The 15,449-nt window shown below is 32.4% G+C and overlaps 1 protein-coding gene across 1 annotated transcript in view; it reads left to right on the top strand.

The window, feature by feature from the left end:
* Positions 1-15,449, top strand: part of LOC126745278 (uncharacterized) — a 148,898-nt gene that overhangs the window by 129,370 nt on the left and 4,079 nt on the right. The window lies entirely within an intron of this gene.

The following is a 15,449-nucleotide window of genomic DNA, read 5'->3' on the forward strand; positions in this document are numbered from 1 at the left end:
AAACATGGAAAACTAACAAAATTTCCCCAACTGGGCTACGAAATTCCAATTTTCCTCTTACGTCGCTCTGCCTGATTTATGACGCTCCGTCATCCGCCAAATGGAAACCAAACTTTAATGGGAAACAGCAACGCTGCCAAACCTCCACAACAACAAGTGTATCAATAGTCATTACTGTCAATCACAGTCACTGTCAATCGGCTAGTAGGGTTAGAAACCAGATGTCAAGGCACGTTTATTTACTAAAACTTAACCTGAGGAATTAAAGGGAAATATAGCAAGCAAAACTGGGGAGGCCAATTTCAAATCAATTAGGATACCTTGCCCAACATGATTCCGCTATAGAAGAAAGTATTTGTAAGTTTTCCTACACTAACGGATCACCATCTAAAAGGTCTTATTTACTCTACTCATAGCGCAATCTGTGGCACAACAGCACCCTCTAAAAGTCCCTCCATACCCCAGACATATACCGGCCTCATAAAAACTCTTGACAAACAAATCAAAGGTCAGAAAGTTCCCAACACCAGGTACATGAATAGGGACTAAGGAAACATAATACGACTAACTCCACAGATGTATGCTGACAGGATAGGGTAGGTAAATACATTCCTAAAAATAATCAGACCCCAAAAGCCTAAAAAAAAATAAATTGCATTACTATCAAACCCCAAATTCCATTTATAAAACTGTAAATTACACAACCCTTTCAAGCCGATACCAAAACCGATAAACTTTTGCCCGAATTTATATGAAATCATATGTTACATGCTTAGGGCAAAATCTGCATCTAACAATATGACTGATAAAAAGCTAAGAGGCCTTATTGCTCAACGCGATAGTGCTGTTAGCTGCTTAGAAGAAATCAAAGTAGTTGCTGAAAATGCCATTAATAATGTACGCCTTCATACACAGTTAAAAATTCGGGTCAAACACCTTGAAGGGATTGCTACTGAATTTAATAATCATCACGCCTCCATTTTAAATATTGTAGCCCAGGGTGATGATGTTGATTTGGCGACTCAAAAGAAAGTCTAATGAAATAAAAATAAATTTCTTAAGAAACAGTGTATCGCATTAGATACCGCCTCAAGCTCTTTTAAAGATGTAAAGCCTAGTACTTCTAAATATATAAAACAATGCCAAAAAGAACTGTTGATGTTAGTGCTGCGTCATGTTACTTTTGCCACAAAATAATCACTCAATTTATAAATGTTCAGAATTCTTAAGTAAAAATTCCCACGAAAGATATAAAATTGCAAAAACTAATAAATGGTGCACTAATTGCCTTGGTTTAAAACATAACTCACTTAATTGCTCATCTCGTCGCCGGTGCGAAAAATGCTCCAAGCCTCATCATACCCTTTTACATCATGACTCCTTTGAAGTTTCTCAGTCACCTGCCGTATAGCAGGAATCTTCTCCAAATTCTCTGCCTGTTGCCTTGACCAATATCAAACCACACAAAAATACTGAAAGCTCTGTTTTATTGGCCACGGCACAGATTCGGGTTCTGGATTCCCAGGGTCAATTTATCAATGCGCGAATCTTGTTGGACAGCGCAAGTTAAGTGAATCTTATTACTAACAAATTATGTAAACGTTTGGGCCTGGTCAAACGACCTCTTTCTCTGTTTGTTAAGGGCTTAGGTGATACTGTCTTAAATGTCTCTCATGAAGTGACATGCACCTTCGCTCCTAAAGGTTATACGAACCACAGGTTTTCTCTCAAATATGCCGTAATACCTAAAATTTGCGAAAATCTCCCTTCTTCTGATTTACCCACAAACTGCTTTCCTCAGTTTTCTCATCTCGAACTGGCGGATGAAACTTTTAATATCTCGGGTTCTATAGACATGCTGGTTGGAGGTGATGTTTTTGGTTTTCTTGTGAAGCAAGGCCAGATATCGCAGTCCATAGATAAGCCTGTCGCTCTAAGTACTAAGTTAGCGTGGATAATTATGGGTCGTGTGCCTCGCCAGGAATCTATTTCTCGCTCAATCCCTAATAGGCTTTGCGCTACTATGGGCCCCACACTTATGGATATCGTTAAAAGATTTTGGCAACTGGAACAGATCCCTAATTACAGTGCTCATTCTCCTGATGAGGTTGCTGCAGAGGAATTTTTCCAGAGAACACATACTCGAAATTCCTCAAGAAGATATGTTCTTCAACTTCCTTACAAAAATTTGGAACTGCCAGTTTTTGAAAATACTCGAGATATTGCTCTGCGCAGATTTTATTCTCTTGAGCGGCGTCTGGAGTCTAATCCTGAGCTCCATGATGAATATCGCGCTTTTATGCAGGATTTTCTTGACACTGGACATATGGAAATCCTACCCTCAAATATAGATATAAAAAACTCTTATTATATACCCCATCACTGTATCCTTCGTCCAGAAAATTCAACGACGAAACTTCGTGTTGTTTTCGACGCTTTTGCGAAGGCTGAAAATAATATTTCTCTCAATAACACTTTGTTGGTCGGCCCCAACCTTCAACAGGATATATTCCACTTGTTGTTGAAGTTTCGTACTTATGCAATTGCATTCACTGCTGATATTAAGCAGGTGTTTTGACAAATACTCATAGATAAACCCGATAGGAGTTTTCAAAGAGTTTTATGGCGGTTCTCTAAATCAGATCCTGTGAGAGACTATCAATTGAATACCGTAACCTATGGTGTAGCTTCTTCACCATACCAAGCTATTCGAACTCTTACTCAACTTGCCAGGGATTATAATGCTGAGTTCCCTCGAGCTTCGAAGGTTTTAGAAAACGAAATATTTGTGGATGACGTAGTTAGTGGTACTAATTCGATCGCATCATTCGATCGTCAGCTCTTTCTCTTCAGCAAAAATTAATTTATCTGCTTTCTCTTGGTGGCTTTGAATTGCGAAAAAGGGCGAGTAATGCTTCTTTATTGCTTTCTCATTTAGACACTTCCTTGACACAGTTTAATACCCTTTCTTTTGATAAAGAAAATGCCTCCACCATCAAGATTTTGGGCTTACAATGGAATCCTCTTAATGATTCTTTTATTTTTAAAATAGACTCGAAACTAAAACCATGTACAAAAAGGAACATATTATTCGATTTAGTTCGTATTTTCGATCCTTTGGGATTTCTTTCTCCTGTTACCGTCTCTTTGAAATTGATTATCCAACAATTATGGTCTTTCGGACTGGACTGGGACCAACCAGCCCCTAACTCTATTAAAGAATACTGGTCTTTATTCAAGGAAGGATTATCCCTTCTTAGATGAAATTATGTGAAATGCACGGTTTTTGCGATAGCTCGGAAAAGGCGTATGCAGCTGTGGTCTATTTTCGCATAATTACTGATGACGATAACTTGCAGACTTATTTGTAATGCTCTAAGAGTAGAGTAGCCCCTCTAAAGAAAATCTCGAATCCAAGGCCAGAATTATGCTCGGCTGTCTTATTGGCAGATTTAGCTGAAGTCAGCTAAAGAAGTTTTTGCTCCTTCTATAAATATTTCTTCATTCTTTACACGGTCGCTTTAAGCTGGATAAAGTCTTTTCACCATAAATGGAGTAACTGTCTCACTAAATGGGTTAACGATTCTTACACGCCTGACGATAATATGGACCTTGAAAAAAGGAAGATTGTATTATTAGCCTCAACTCCAGTGGTTGACTTATGGAATAATTTTATCTCGAGATTATCCTATATGTTTTACGCTTTTGTGCATCTGTAAAGGCTCCAAAACTCGTTGACAATAAAGGTCATGTAACATTGGCAGAATTGGATAGAGCTTTCTTACTTTTAATCCGAGAAGTTCAGAAAGTTTCATTTGCTCAAGAAATGGCAGAACTTTCGAAATCCAATCCTAGTCTAAGAGTATTACCGAAATATATTCGGAAGCTATCTCCCTTTTTAGATAAGGATGGTGTCCTCAGGGTGGGCGAACGATTGAAACACGCTTCGCTTTCTTATAATCATAAACACTCCTGTCTATTGTCCAGTGATCATCGAATTACCTCTCTCATCATTGAACAGACCCATATTAAATATTTGGACCCTGGTTTGCAAACTACCCAATTCTTACTCAGTCAACGTTTTTGGATTCCCTCTTCAAGAAGAATTATTAAAAAAGTTTTGTCTTCCTGCATGCGTTGCTTTAGGTGTAACCCTTCATCACAAATTCCTCTTATGGGTGATTTACCGTCCTCAGGACGGTATAATTTTTTCTTACCGTACCCTAGGTAAATCAAGTAAAATGTTTCAACAAAAGTGGTGTGGATTTTGGAGGGCGATACTTAATCACTATGGGCAAGCATCGTGGCAGCAAAACTTATGAGGCTTATATTTGCCTTTTTGTCTGCTTGTGTACAAAGGCTCTTCACCTGGAACTGGTTACAGAGCTATCAAGCGATGCCTTTCTGGCCACATTAAGGCGCTTTGTTTCTCGCCGAGGACGTGTCACAGACATGTTTAGCGATTGTGGGACAAATTTTGTGGGTGCGTCAAAAGAGTTGATGCAAAATATGCAGAATGCATCGATCCACGAAGGCATAGTATGGCATTTCAACCCCCCTTCAGCCCCAAATTTTGGTGGAATGTGGGAGGCTGGAATTAAGGCCGTAAAGGCCATCTACTACGCGATGTTGGTTCGCACATCCTCACCTATGAGGAGTTTAATACTGTCTTGACCTCAATAGAGGCAATCCTAAACTCTCGACCTGTTTATTAAGTAGCGACCCTAATGACTTAAACCCTTTGACCCCAAGTCATTTTTTGAATTTGGAACCTTTAAATACCTTCGTTGAATCCGACCTAACAGAGATTAAATTCGGTCGTCTTTCACGCTGGCAACTTATTCAACGTATCCACCAGGATTTTTGGAAGAGGTAGCATAATGAATATTTACACACCCTTAATCAGAGGTCGAAGTGGTATGATACAAGTAAAGCCATTGAAATTGATTCGTTGGTATTAATAAAGGAGGATAATGCTCCACCCCTTTCGTGGTTGTTGGGTCGTGTAATAGAATGTTTTCCAGGCAGGGAAGGCATTACGCGTGTTGTAGCGGTAAAGACGCATAAGGGGATACTGCGCCGTCCTGTCTCGAAGTTATGTTCATTACCGAACAATTAGTTGTTCCTGCGGAAAATTTATATTTTGCCTTAGAATTCATGTTTTTTTTTTTAATTTTTGCTCTCTTTTTTTTTAACTTAAAATGTTGGACATTTTAGGTGGGCGGTATGTTCCGTCAAAGCGGAATGGTTATTTATTTATATATATATTTTTTTTCTTTATTGGGTCTTGTGTTTAAATATAAATAACATAAGCTTTATTGGTTTTAAATTCTAATCTTATTCTAATTACTTGCGCGGCCTTTTATCGCGTCATAGTGAGACAGTCTTATTCTTTGACCGAGAAGAGTCGCACGCATCACCGAATTTTGATGCAGTCAGAAGGACCGCAAAAACCTTGAACCAAATAAAAATGAATTGGACCGTTTCTGAAAAAAATGTCGAACCCGTGTTTATTCTTTTTGAGAGGCGAAAGCAGTATCATCCTGCGATTTATTAGTAAACTTTACTTTATTACCTACTGTTATTATATGAAATAAAAAATTGGTTTCGGAGATATGTCGTGTTCTCAAAAGGAGATGGTTCAGTTGCCTAATGCAACTCATCCTGATCGGTCAGCTATTAGCCGAAGCATAGTAAGAAGAGTTGAAGTAAAGTTTCGGGAATTCGGTCATGTTCGAGATACTCAAAAAGCTGGTCGGGGTTCAATAACTGAAGAAGATAAGCTCAACGTTCTGTTCATAAAGTATTAAAAAAAACAATGTTCCACCCTTATAAAATATTTTTACTTCAAGAGCTATCGGAAGATGATTTTGTTCGCTGAAATGAATTTTATGAGCAAATGCAGCAATTATGTAATGATAACAATAATTCTGTAAAGCGGATATTTTCTGACGAAGCAACGTTTACTCTAAACGTCCATGTAAACAGACAGAATTGTCGATACTGGGCGACCGAAAACCCTCATTGGTATACAGAATGTCAAACACAACATCCCCAAAAAGTCAATGTGTGGTGCGGTATAGTAAAAGGAAGAGTTTTAGGACCTTACTTTTTTGGTGACACTTTCACTGGTGAGAGGTATTTGGCTCTGAAAACTTTGTATCCGGATTTGGAAGAACCCGACATGACTTTTTCAGCAAGCCGATCCTTTTTTTTCAGCAAGATGGAGCCTCGCCACACTTTACCCGTTCCAGATCGCCAGATTACTTCAGATGCCCCACGATTACTTTGTATAAATAGTAGATATATAAATAGTAAAGTGTATGTCACTCAACCAGCGAGTTTAGAAGATAAAAAAAAAATCTCTAGGAAATTAGAAATATAATATACTCCAGATGTGATTACCAACGTTCAAAAAGAATTTTTTAATCGCCTTGGTTATTGTCAGGTTGTTAACGGTGCTCAATTTGAACATATAATTTAGATAGGTATTTCTTTAATTTTACATTTTATCATGATTTTTCGTTCAAAATTGCTTGTCACCACTATTCATTTGTACCATATCTTTTGTGAAAAAATGCGATCTTTCCGTTTTTGCATTAAAAAATGGTGGTTTCCATTTAAAAAACATATTGAAGACGTCATATCTTTTTTTTTGGGTCACTCTGTATATTTAATTTCCACGCACAAAAACCAAATACCAAAAAAACCAAATATTAAAATCGATGGATTTGGACACTTTTTTCAGAAACGGTCCATTTCATTTTTATCGAATTTATTCGCTACTTTAAGGATGCATTGTATATTATTAACTTTGGAATTGTTATTTTCAGGTTAGTTATTTCAGATAGGGCATTTAATTTTACTTATTATTGTCTTCATTATGGTTTTTATAGTAAGCCAGAGCAAAGACACGATGCTGATGGTTTTAGATCACTTTAAGTTTATATGTATTTTACAAAATGATTTTATTATCAATTTTTAATTCATATTAAATAAATTAGACCATAACATTTTTTTAAATTAAGCTTAAAACAAATAAAGGTAACTTATCTATTAAATATACAATTTGTATTTAATTATAATTTTTTCTTAAATAAATTTTCTATTATTTATAAAGTGTATTAAATACTATATATTTATTATAATAAATATTAGCACGTGAAGTGAATTGGGCCATTTTCTATTAACACTCAGTTATACTTAACTCTACAACGATTTCAAAATTCTCCAGGAGAGTCTCCAGGAATAGTATCGATTATCTGTGAGAAAGCCATAGCATAAAGCAGCATAGTTAAGTTAGTGTTGATTTTTGGTTTAAACCAGATGTACATTTTTTATTAAACTTCAGTGGTAAATCTCGGATATAATGTCCGCGTGATATTCGTCAAGGAATTTAATATTATGTTCACGTTTAACAAGATAGTTTATTACATGTTAATAATATACAATTAATATTTCATAAAGGTTAAACGGTAAAGTATGGTATATTGTATACTATTTAGGGACTTTTAAGAAATGCGCTTAATAGAATGAGCTTCTAAGAAAATACACTTAAACCGTCATCGTTGTTTAAAAGTTTAATTAGAGAAAACCGGTATAAAACTTTTATTTTAATAGTTAAATAATTGTTGATATAGAACTTATATTAAAGGTATCTATTTAAGCAAAAATAAGGGGTTTTATCGTTAATATGTTTTAATAAAAAAAAGTACACCACTGCATTTTTCTAAAGAAAATGTTATTTTTTAAATTCTTGCTCAGTTTTAAGCAAATTTGTAAAATTTGATTTCTAAAGTTTTTTTTTGGACGGTTTTTTGCGTAAATCAATAGACCATTTTTGAAGTGCTCAAACTGATAATATTAAACTTTGTTAAATTAACTTTGAAATTGGTTAAATTATGTATTATCTTTAATCTAAACTTGTTTTGTTTCTGCAATTTTTAGCCTACTAACAAAATTTAAGGAATTTTTTAATAATAGTGAAGTACGTTACTTTAATGTGCTTATTTATTGAAATGAGCATTCCCAAAAAAGGTTTTTATTTTACACAAAAACAGTGCATTAAATAAAAAAAGTCAGGAATACAAATTTGCTCAAAACTAATTATTATTTTAGAAAAATGCAGTGGCGTACTGTTTTTTTATTAAAAAATATTCACTTTAGTACGGTAGTAAAACCACGGTAGTAAAGTCTTAAAGTTAAACTTGCTTTTTTTAAATTTTAGTAATATGTAGATCCAAAAGTAAGACGTTTACGATATACATTCATATCACATTGTTTTCTTATTTTCTAGATGGATTTACATAATGGATTTAGTTTTTATTTACCATTCCTTAAGATTGATAGCTGTTGCTAAATCAAAAACTTCCGATTTATAATCCTTGTATATTAATAGGCATTTGGGAAATAATAGTTTTGATTTGACAACAGCCTTCATCGTACGAATTACGTAAACGACATATGTCTTCAGATTTTCTGAAATACCAACATTCATAAACATCTTATGAAAACGTTAATTCATTTTGTAAACACAAAGTTTTTTTTTAAATATATATTCTTACCATGTAAGAGATATGTTTATTGTATTCTTTTTTCAAAGTTATTTTGTTAGAAAAAAAAAACACGTCAAATTAGATATACAGGGGGACGTTTAATTATGCATTTACTGAAGTTCTGTCAATCACCTCCTCACCTCCAGCTAACATCACTTTAATATGTCAAATGGGAACCCCCATCGTGTGATACATCATAGTAAGGAGCGTATATAAATTCTCTATTCAACGGTACCAAAAAAATGAAATCGGTAAATGTGTAAGCAAATAGTTAGCGAAAATATCTAGAAATAATGAATATTTTATTTACGCCAAACTTTTTTACGCGAAGTACAAAGCCGATACCTCTTTCTAAAAGCAAAAAACTGGATTTTTAGTTATTAAGGATGATTGTCAAAAGATACTACCCTTTTAGTATGATGGAAGATCCGGAATTTATCAAATTAATGGAACTTGCTATTCCTGGATACAAGGTACCTAGCCGAAAAACAATAAGCGAGAGTCTTATGTCAAAAAGTTATGAAAAAATAAAAGAAAAAATTGAAGCACAACTTATTTCCGTCGAATATGTAAGTGTAACTACAGACTCCTGGACTTCAACAAATAATGATAATTTTACTGCACTGACAGCACATTATTTATTAGAAGAAAATTGGTTATTATAACTCCCAAATCACATTTAAATGATTGTTTCCAGTATAATGAAAGGCATACCGCCAAAAACCTAACAATTTCAAATAGATAATAAAATTGTCTGCGTTGTTGACAATGCAGCAAATATTCTGACGGCTGTGAAAAATGGTGGGTGAAAGTCCAAAGGTTGTTTTGCCCATTCAATTAACCTTCTAGTCCAAAATGGTTTGTAAAGGAAATTCCAGACCTTTTAAATAAAATTAAGGCGATAGTAACGTTTTTTAAACAAAGTTTTTCAGCGTTAGCAAAGCTAAAAGAAATTCAGAAGCAAATGGGGCTTCCTGAACTTAAATTAAAGCAAGACGTCGTAACCCGGTGGAGTTCCACTCTAGATATGGTAGAAAGGGTTACTATAAAAAATGCCCTGATTTTCACTTTAACCCTTGTAAACGCAGAATTAAATACAGTTTCCGCCACAGATTGGGCTATGTTAGAAAAGTTGACAAATATATTGCGAATTTTTCAAGAAATCTATTATTGATATTAGCATATCCAAACCTTTTACACGCAGGAAGATATAGAGCCAGAACTTAGGACAATACTTCACGTTTTCCGCGAATTTTTTTTTTAAAGGGTAGAAATATTAAAGACATGGACATATTAGCCGAGTCAACCGTTTTAAATCCTCGGTTTAAAAAATTTGGATTTAAAGATGAAAGAAAATATGCCAACACAGTTGCGAATCTTCGAAAAAAATTGCCTTATATTTATTCCTCTAAAAATGTACTTCAACCCATAGAAAATCAGGAAGCACCTTCAACAACTCCATCAGAAAAAAAATCATCCATGTGGTCCATGTTTGATGAAACTGTTGAAAAATTGGCACCGGAAAAAAATCCAACTTTGGCCATTATTATCGAATTCGACAGATATTTAGGCGAACCCCTTCTCAACCGAAAGGAAGACCCATTAAAGTGGTGGTATGAACGTCGCCATGTATATCCCACGATTTATCGATTTATGAAAAGTCGACTATGTATTCCTGCAACGTCAGTTCCGTGCGAACGTAAAAGCAGGACAAGTCTTAAAAGAAAAACGTGCACAGCTGAAATCTAAAAAAGTTTCCCAAATTTTATTTCTTAACAGCAATCTTTAGTAGTTTTAATATTAGTTATTACTTAGGTTAGTTATTCATATGTTTGAATACCAATTTGTTCAAACAACTATGACTCATAATTAAGTTTTGAAAAAACTTTATTTTTTTGTCTTAAAATTTAAAAAGCCTTTTAAGTTGTTTAAATAAAAATTTCATTCAGTTGTTATCACTTTTTGGATAAATAAAAACCGTTTTATTTGTCCTTTTTTAATTGTATTAAGTTTATTTATTCAGTTGTTTAAATTTATTTCAATTGACGAATTAAACGTCTAAAAGTCTGAAAACTATGTATTTTATCATATTTTCCTCATTCGAATAATTTTTAGAAGGTTAAATTGTACATTCTAGTTATTCTACTATAAAAGTAAACGTAAACTACTGTGAACTAGTGAACTAGTTAAATGAACTATTCTGGATTATGAACGAGACCGAGTGAACTAGTTCACGTAAATGAACTAAAAATTCCATCTCTAATAGGCCTTTCTGTGAGAATGGTTTCGCGTGCCAACACCGGCCATGCCGCTCCCAGATGCAGGTCTTGCCTTTACGGCACACTTGTCCCCACTAAATGCCCGTATTTCTGTTAGAATATATTAATTTTTGTGGTAGGTGAATTTTAACGTCAAAAATAGCACTATATACGTTCATGATTTAATAGTGCAACTTACAAAATAATGCTATTATTTTTTGTCAATAATATTTTTTTTCTTTTTGAAATAGATAATTGGATCAGTTCGTCACCTCAAAATGATAAATTATATTGCGTGACAATAAAACTACTGTCCTCTGAGTAATTCCGAATGGTTTGCGATAGAATAATTAAACTTGTAAGAATTAAAGAGTGGCATTTTCCTTATTTTCAATTTAATACATTTATTTTATTTTAATAATACCTATATTTTTACAACATAAAATTACGTTGGAATTCGATACCCTCTACCTACAATTAAATACTGAAAGTTTTTGACATTTGACAACTGAATATTTAGAAAATGTTTTCTTATTCTAAAAGCAGACTGGCAAATATTGTACCTTATTTTAAAAACTTTTAAATTTTTTAGTTTTAATTTAAATGCATAAAATGCTAATGGATATGATAATATCAAAATGCATATGGCATAAAATGTCTAGTAGTTCCAAAAGGTCTAAAAGGTCCAGTTGCGTCTGCATAATTTTTTGTCGCCTAATCCATTCTTGTTATTTTTGCCCTCTATTTGCCAAATTACTCCAGGACCATTCACAGACATTAAAAACTCGCGTGTCAAATATACAGTGGCGCATCGAAAACTTCTAGCCAGGCGAAGGGAGGGAAACAACTTTTCTTTAAAACCAAAACATATGTTAAGTTTGTTTGGGAGGGGAACCATTTTGATTCAAAAGAATAACAAAATGTTAAATAGGAGTGTCACCCCCATTTTTTTTCCTGGAAATGGGCTCAATACCTCATTAAAAAAAGTTTTTAATTTTATATGAATTTTAACAAAATGACGTCTGAAAACTGACGTGTTTAATATTTTGATGCGTGTAACGTCAAAACGGTTCAAGTTAAAGCACAACGGCATTTACATTTCATGAAATAATTATTATGCTTATCCAATACTATTATGTATAATTCTTAGCTGAGGACTCCGCTGTTACGTTGTGTTAACCATCAGGTAAGGTGTGCGACTTTACATAGGTCTTGATATCCTAAGGTAGAAATGTAATAGTTGTTTTGCTTTAACTTTTTGACGGTACAGAACCATTTTGACGTTACAGGACTTCATATTAGAAATCTAAACTCTAATACCTTGTTTTCTCGAAACTTATGGCTTCAAAAACTAAGCCGGTGTGTATAGCGGATTAAAAGCGCTTTCCATTAAGGTATCATTACTATTTGACAAAATATGAAGAACACATTCACTCAGAGGGTTTAAGATGCTATGCTTTTTATGTGCACCATGCCATTTTAATTGTGTTGCAGGCATAATACCGTTCTTTGTAATCTGCAAAAATAACTTAACTTAATCTAAAACGAGACGATTTTTGTGCATACTTTATTTATATTTTAACCTGATTTTAAACCTCTAATAACAGGGTGTCTCATTAATAATGGTAAATACATTACCAGGAGATTCCTTTTGAAAAAAAATTTGGGTATGTTAAATTTTCTTAGTTCGAAAGTTAATGGTAACCAAGATACAGGGTGATAAATTTAATGTGATTTTTTTGAATTTTGACCAGTAACTTAGCATTTATTTATCATTTCTGGCAAAAAATCAGTTTTTCTCTTATGTGACAAATCTTAAAATTAACCTAGTTTTAAATTATGTCATAGAGGGCGCCACCAGCAATATTTTTATATTTTTTTTAATTCCGTAACTTTTTTAGCCTTGGCATAATTTAATTTTTCATTTGAAATATGCATCATGCAAACAGTAATGCTTAAAAAAGATATACTTTAAAAATCTCCCTACGATCAACCTTTTTGGAAATATTTACATTTAAAGTTTTCAATGCACTCAGATCAAAATATAATTTTCCTACTTCAGGCTAAAATATTTGTTAAGCAGGCGATGCCTGCGTCATTGTCACTGTTAGGGCTTATGTTCTTGTTAGTTACTTTGATGAGTGGTCAAAAATCAAAAACAAATAATTAGTAACATTATCTATTACCTTTTATAATATTCTTATTGTTAGTTATTGTTATTTATTATTACTTATTGCGCATGACGTGGAAGTCGAAAATCTCGAAGTCTAGACCCATTGGATTTTTGCATATGGGGATACATGAAATTAATAGTAAAAATATTAACTCCTGCTGAATTATTTGGAAATGAGCAAGATTCTATTTCTTAAGATTCGGTGATCTTTCAATAAAAGAATTTTAAAATGTATAGAGATCATATCAATCAATTACTGGCAACTATTTTTATTATTCATTCGAAGTTTAATAAAGCAGTTTATATAGTTTATAAATGTCGTTTTTTCTGAGTGAATTGAAAACTTTAAATGTAAATATCTCGAAAAGAGCTAATCGTAGGAAGATTTTTGAAGTATACCTTTGTCACGCTAAACTGTCTACACAATACGTATTATAAATAATTAATTAAATTATACTAAGACTAAAAGTTGCGCAATTTAATAAAAATATTAAACGTTTCTGGTGGGGCCGTCTATGACATAATTAAAAACAAAATAATTTTAAGATTTGCCATATAAAAAGAAAACCATATTTCAAATTTTGTTATAAAAACGAACAATACATGCTAAATCTATGGCCAAATTAAAAAAAAAAGCTTAAGTTTATCACCTTGTATCTTGATTATCTTTGAATTTCGGACTAGTAAAATTTCACTTTTCACATAATTAGATTCAATTTAAGTGGCGTCTCAGAGAAAAAACTTGATATTTGTGATAAAAATCATTGAACGCTGCTGATTTTCGAAGTAAAAAATGTACTAAAATAAATAGTTATGATTTTTTTAAAGGATTGATGAAGTATATTTTTGCTACAATCTTATTAAAAAAAACTTTAAGCAAATAAGAGATTTTAAAGTAAAAATACTAAAATCTGATTGCAAATCTGGCATTATGTCGGTTTTTTCATTATTAAAAAAATGTGAATATTTTTTAAATAGTTGCGTTTTTTCTTAGATAGGATTGAAGGAGACTAATTTTTCTTAAGGCCTATTTAAAAAGGAAACTTTGATTCCATGGCATTACATTATTTCAAATCTTAACACTAGATTTTTGAATTCTTCTCAACTAAACTTCCTAAATTTTAGTACTCAAATAATTTCTACTAATAGTACAACTTGTCAAACAACGCGTTAACAAGATCTAAGTCGCAAATATTTTAACAGGCATACAACACTTTACAATATTTCTGTTTGGCTTTCTGCCTAGTTTTTTAAAATTATATCTTCTTAAATAAAATACCAAGTGACCATACAAACCAAATCCGCGGATAATATATCATTACCCACGGAGTAAGTAATAGGTATTATTGACTATTCCGAATGCGTTAATAATAAGCCTTTTAATAAACGGTCGTAGAAAAACTACGTTTTCTTTCGCGTATTAGTCTATTGTAACTGATAGTAAAAAAGTAAATGCAACATAATAAAGAGATAAGAGAATATAAAATAAAAAAATTAATCACATAAAACACATAAAAATATATTTGTTTAAACTTCATAATTAACTTAAACACGAAACAGCATAATATATATATAGCGCTACTAATATTCTAATAATTGCTTTTTTCTAAGTGTCTTATATATATATATATATATAACTTTAAATATATAAGTTAATTATGAAGTTTAAACAAATATATTTTTATGTGTTTTATGTGATCAATTTTTTTATTTTATATTCTCTTATCTCTTTATTATGTTGCATTTACTTTTTTACTATATATATATATATATATTCTTATATATATATATATATATATATATATATATATATATAAGAACACTTAGAAAAAAGCAATTATTAGAATATTAGTAGCGCTTTTCAACATAACATATTTCAAACATATTATCTGAATAAATCAGTATAAAAAAATGCTTTAACTGTTACTTGTCTTGTCGAGTATTACGTTACTATTTAAGAAAGTTTCCATCTTTTTAGGAAAAAAATTCATGTATTATTAAAATTAACCAAACTAGGAGTTATGCATTATCCATACATTTTCGTTACATACGTAATTTTAATAATGCTCAATGCTAACTAACTAAAAGATACTCTAATCACGATCTGGGACGAAATTACTAAATAAGATTGGGCAAATTAAAAATGAAATCCCGGGCGACAACTTCTGAGTATTTGGGTATTCCATGATAATAATAAAAACTACTTCTACATAGAAAAATCGGATTTTGCACCTATGACCTCTGACAAAAAAGTAGTTCCCACTAAAACAATAGATCTGATGATGGGATATTTTAATGCCAAAAGGTCGAAATACATCTGGAAGTTATATCTGAGATGAATGTGCAGAACATACCATTCCAAAAAATAAAATAGAAATAGAGATTCGCATTTTACAATCTATCCTATTCATTAATAAGAAAACATCTTTTATTTTTTTCGTATTTTTTTAGAACTATATTTAT

Source organism: Anthonomus grandis, chromosome 15 (genome assembly GCF_022605725.1).
Source record: "Anthonomus grandis grandis chromosome 15, icAntGran1.3, whole genome shotgun sequence".
Taxonomy (NCBI): Eukaryota; Metazoa; Arthropoda; class Insecta; order Coleoptera; family Curculionidae; genus Anthonomus; species Anthonomus grandis.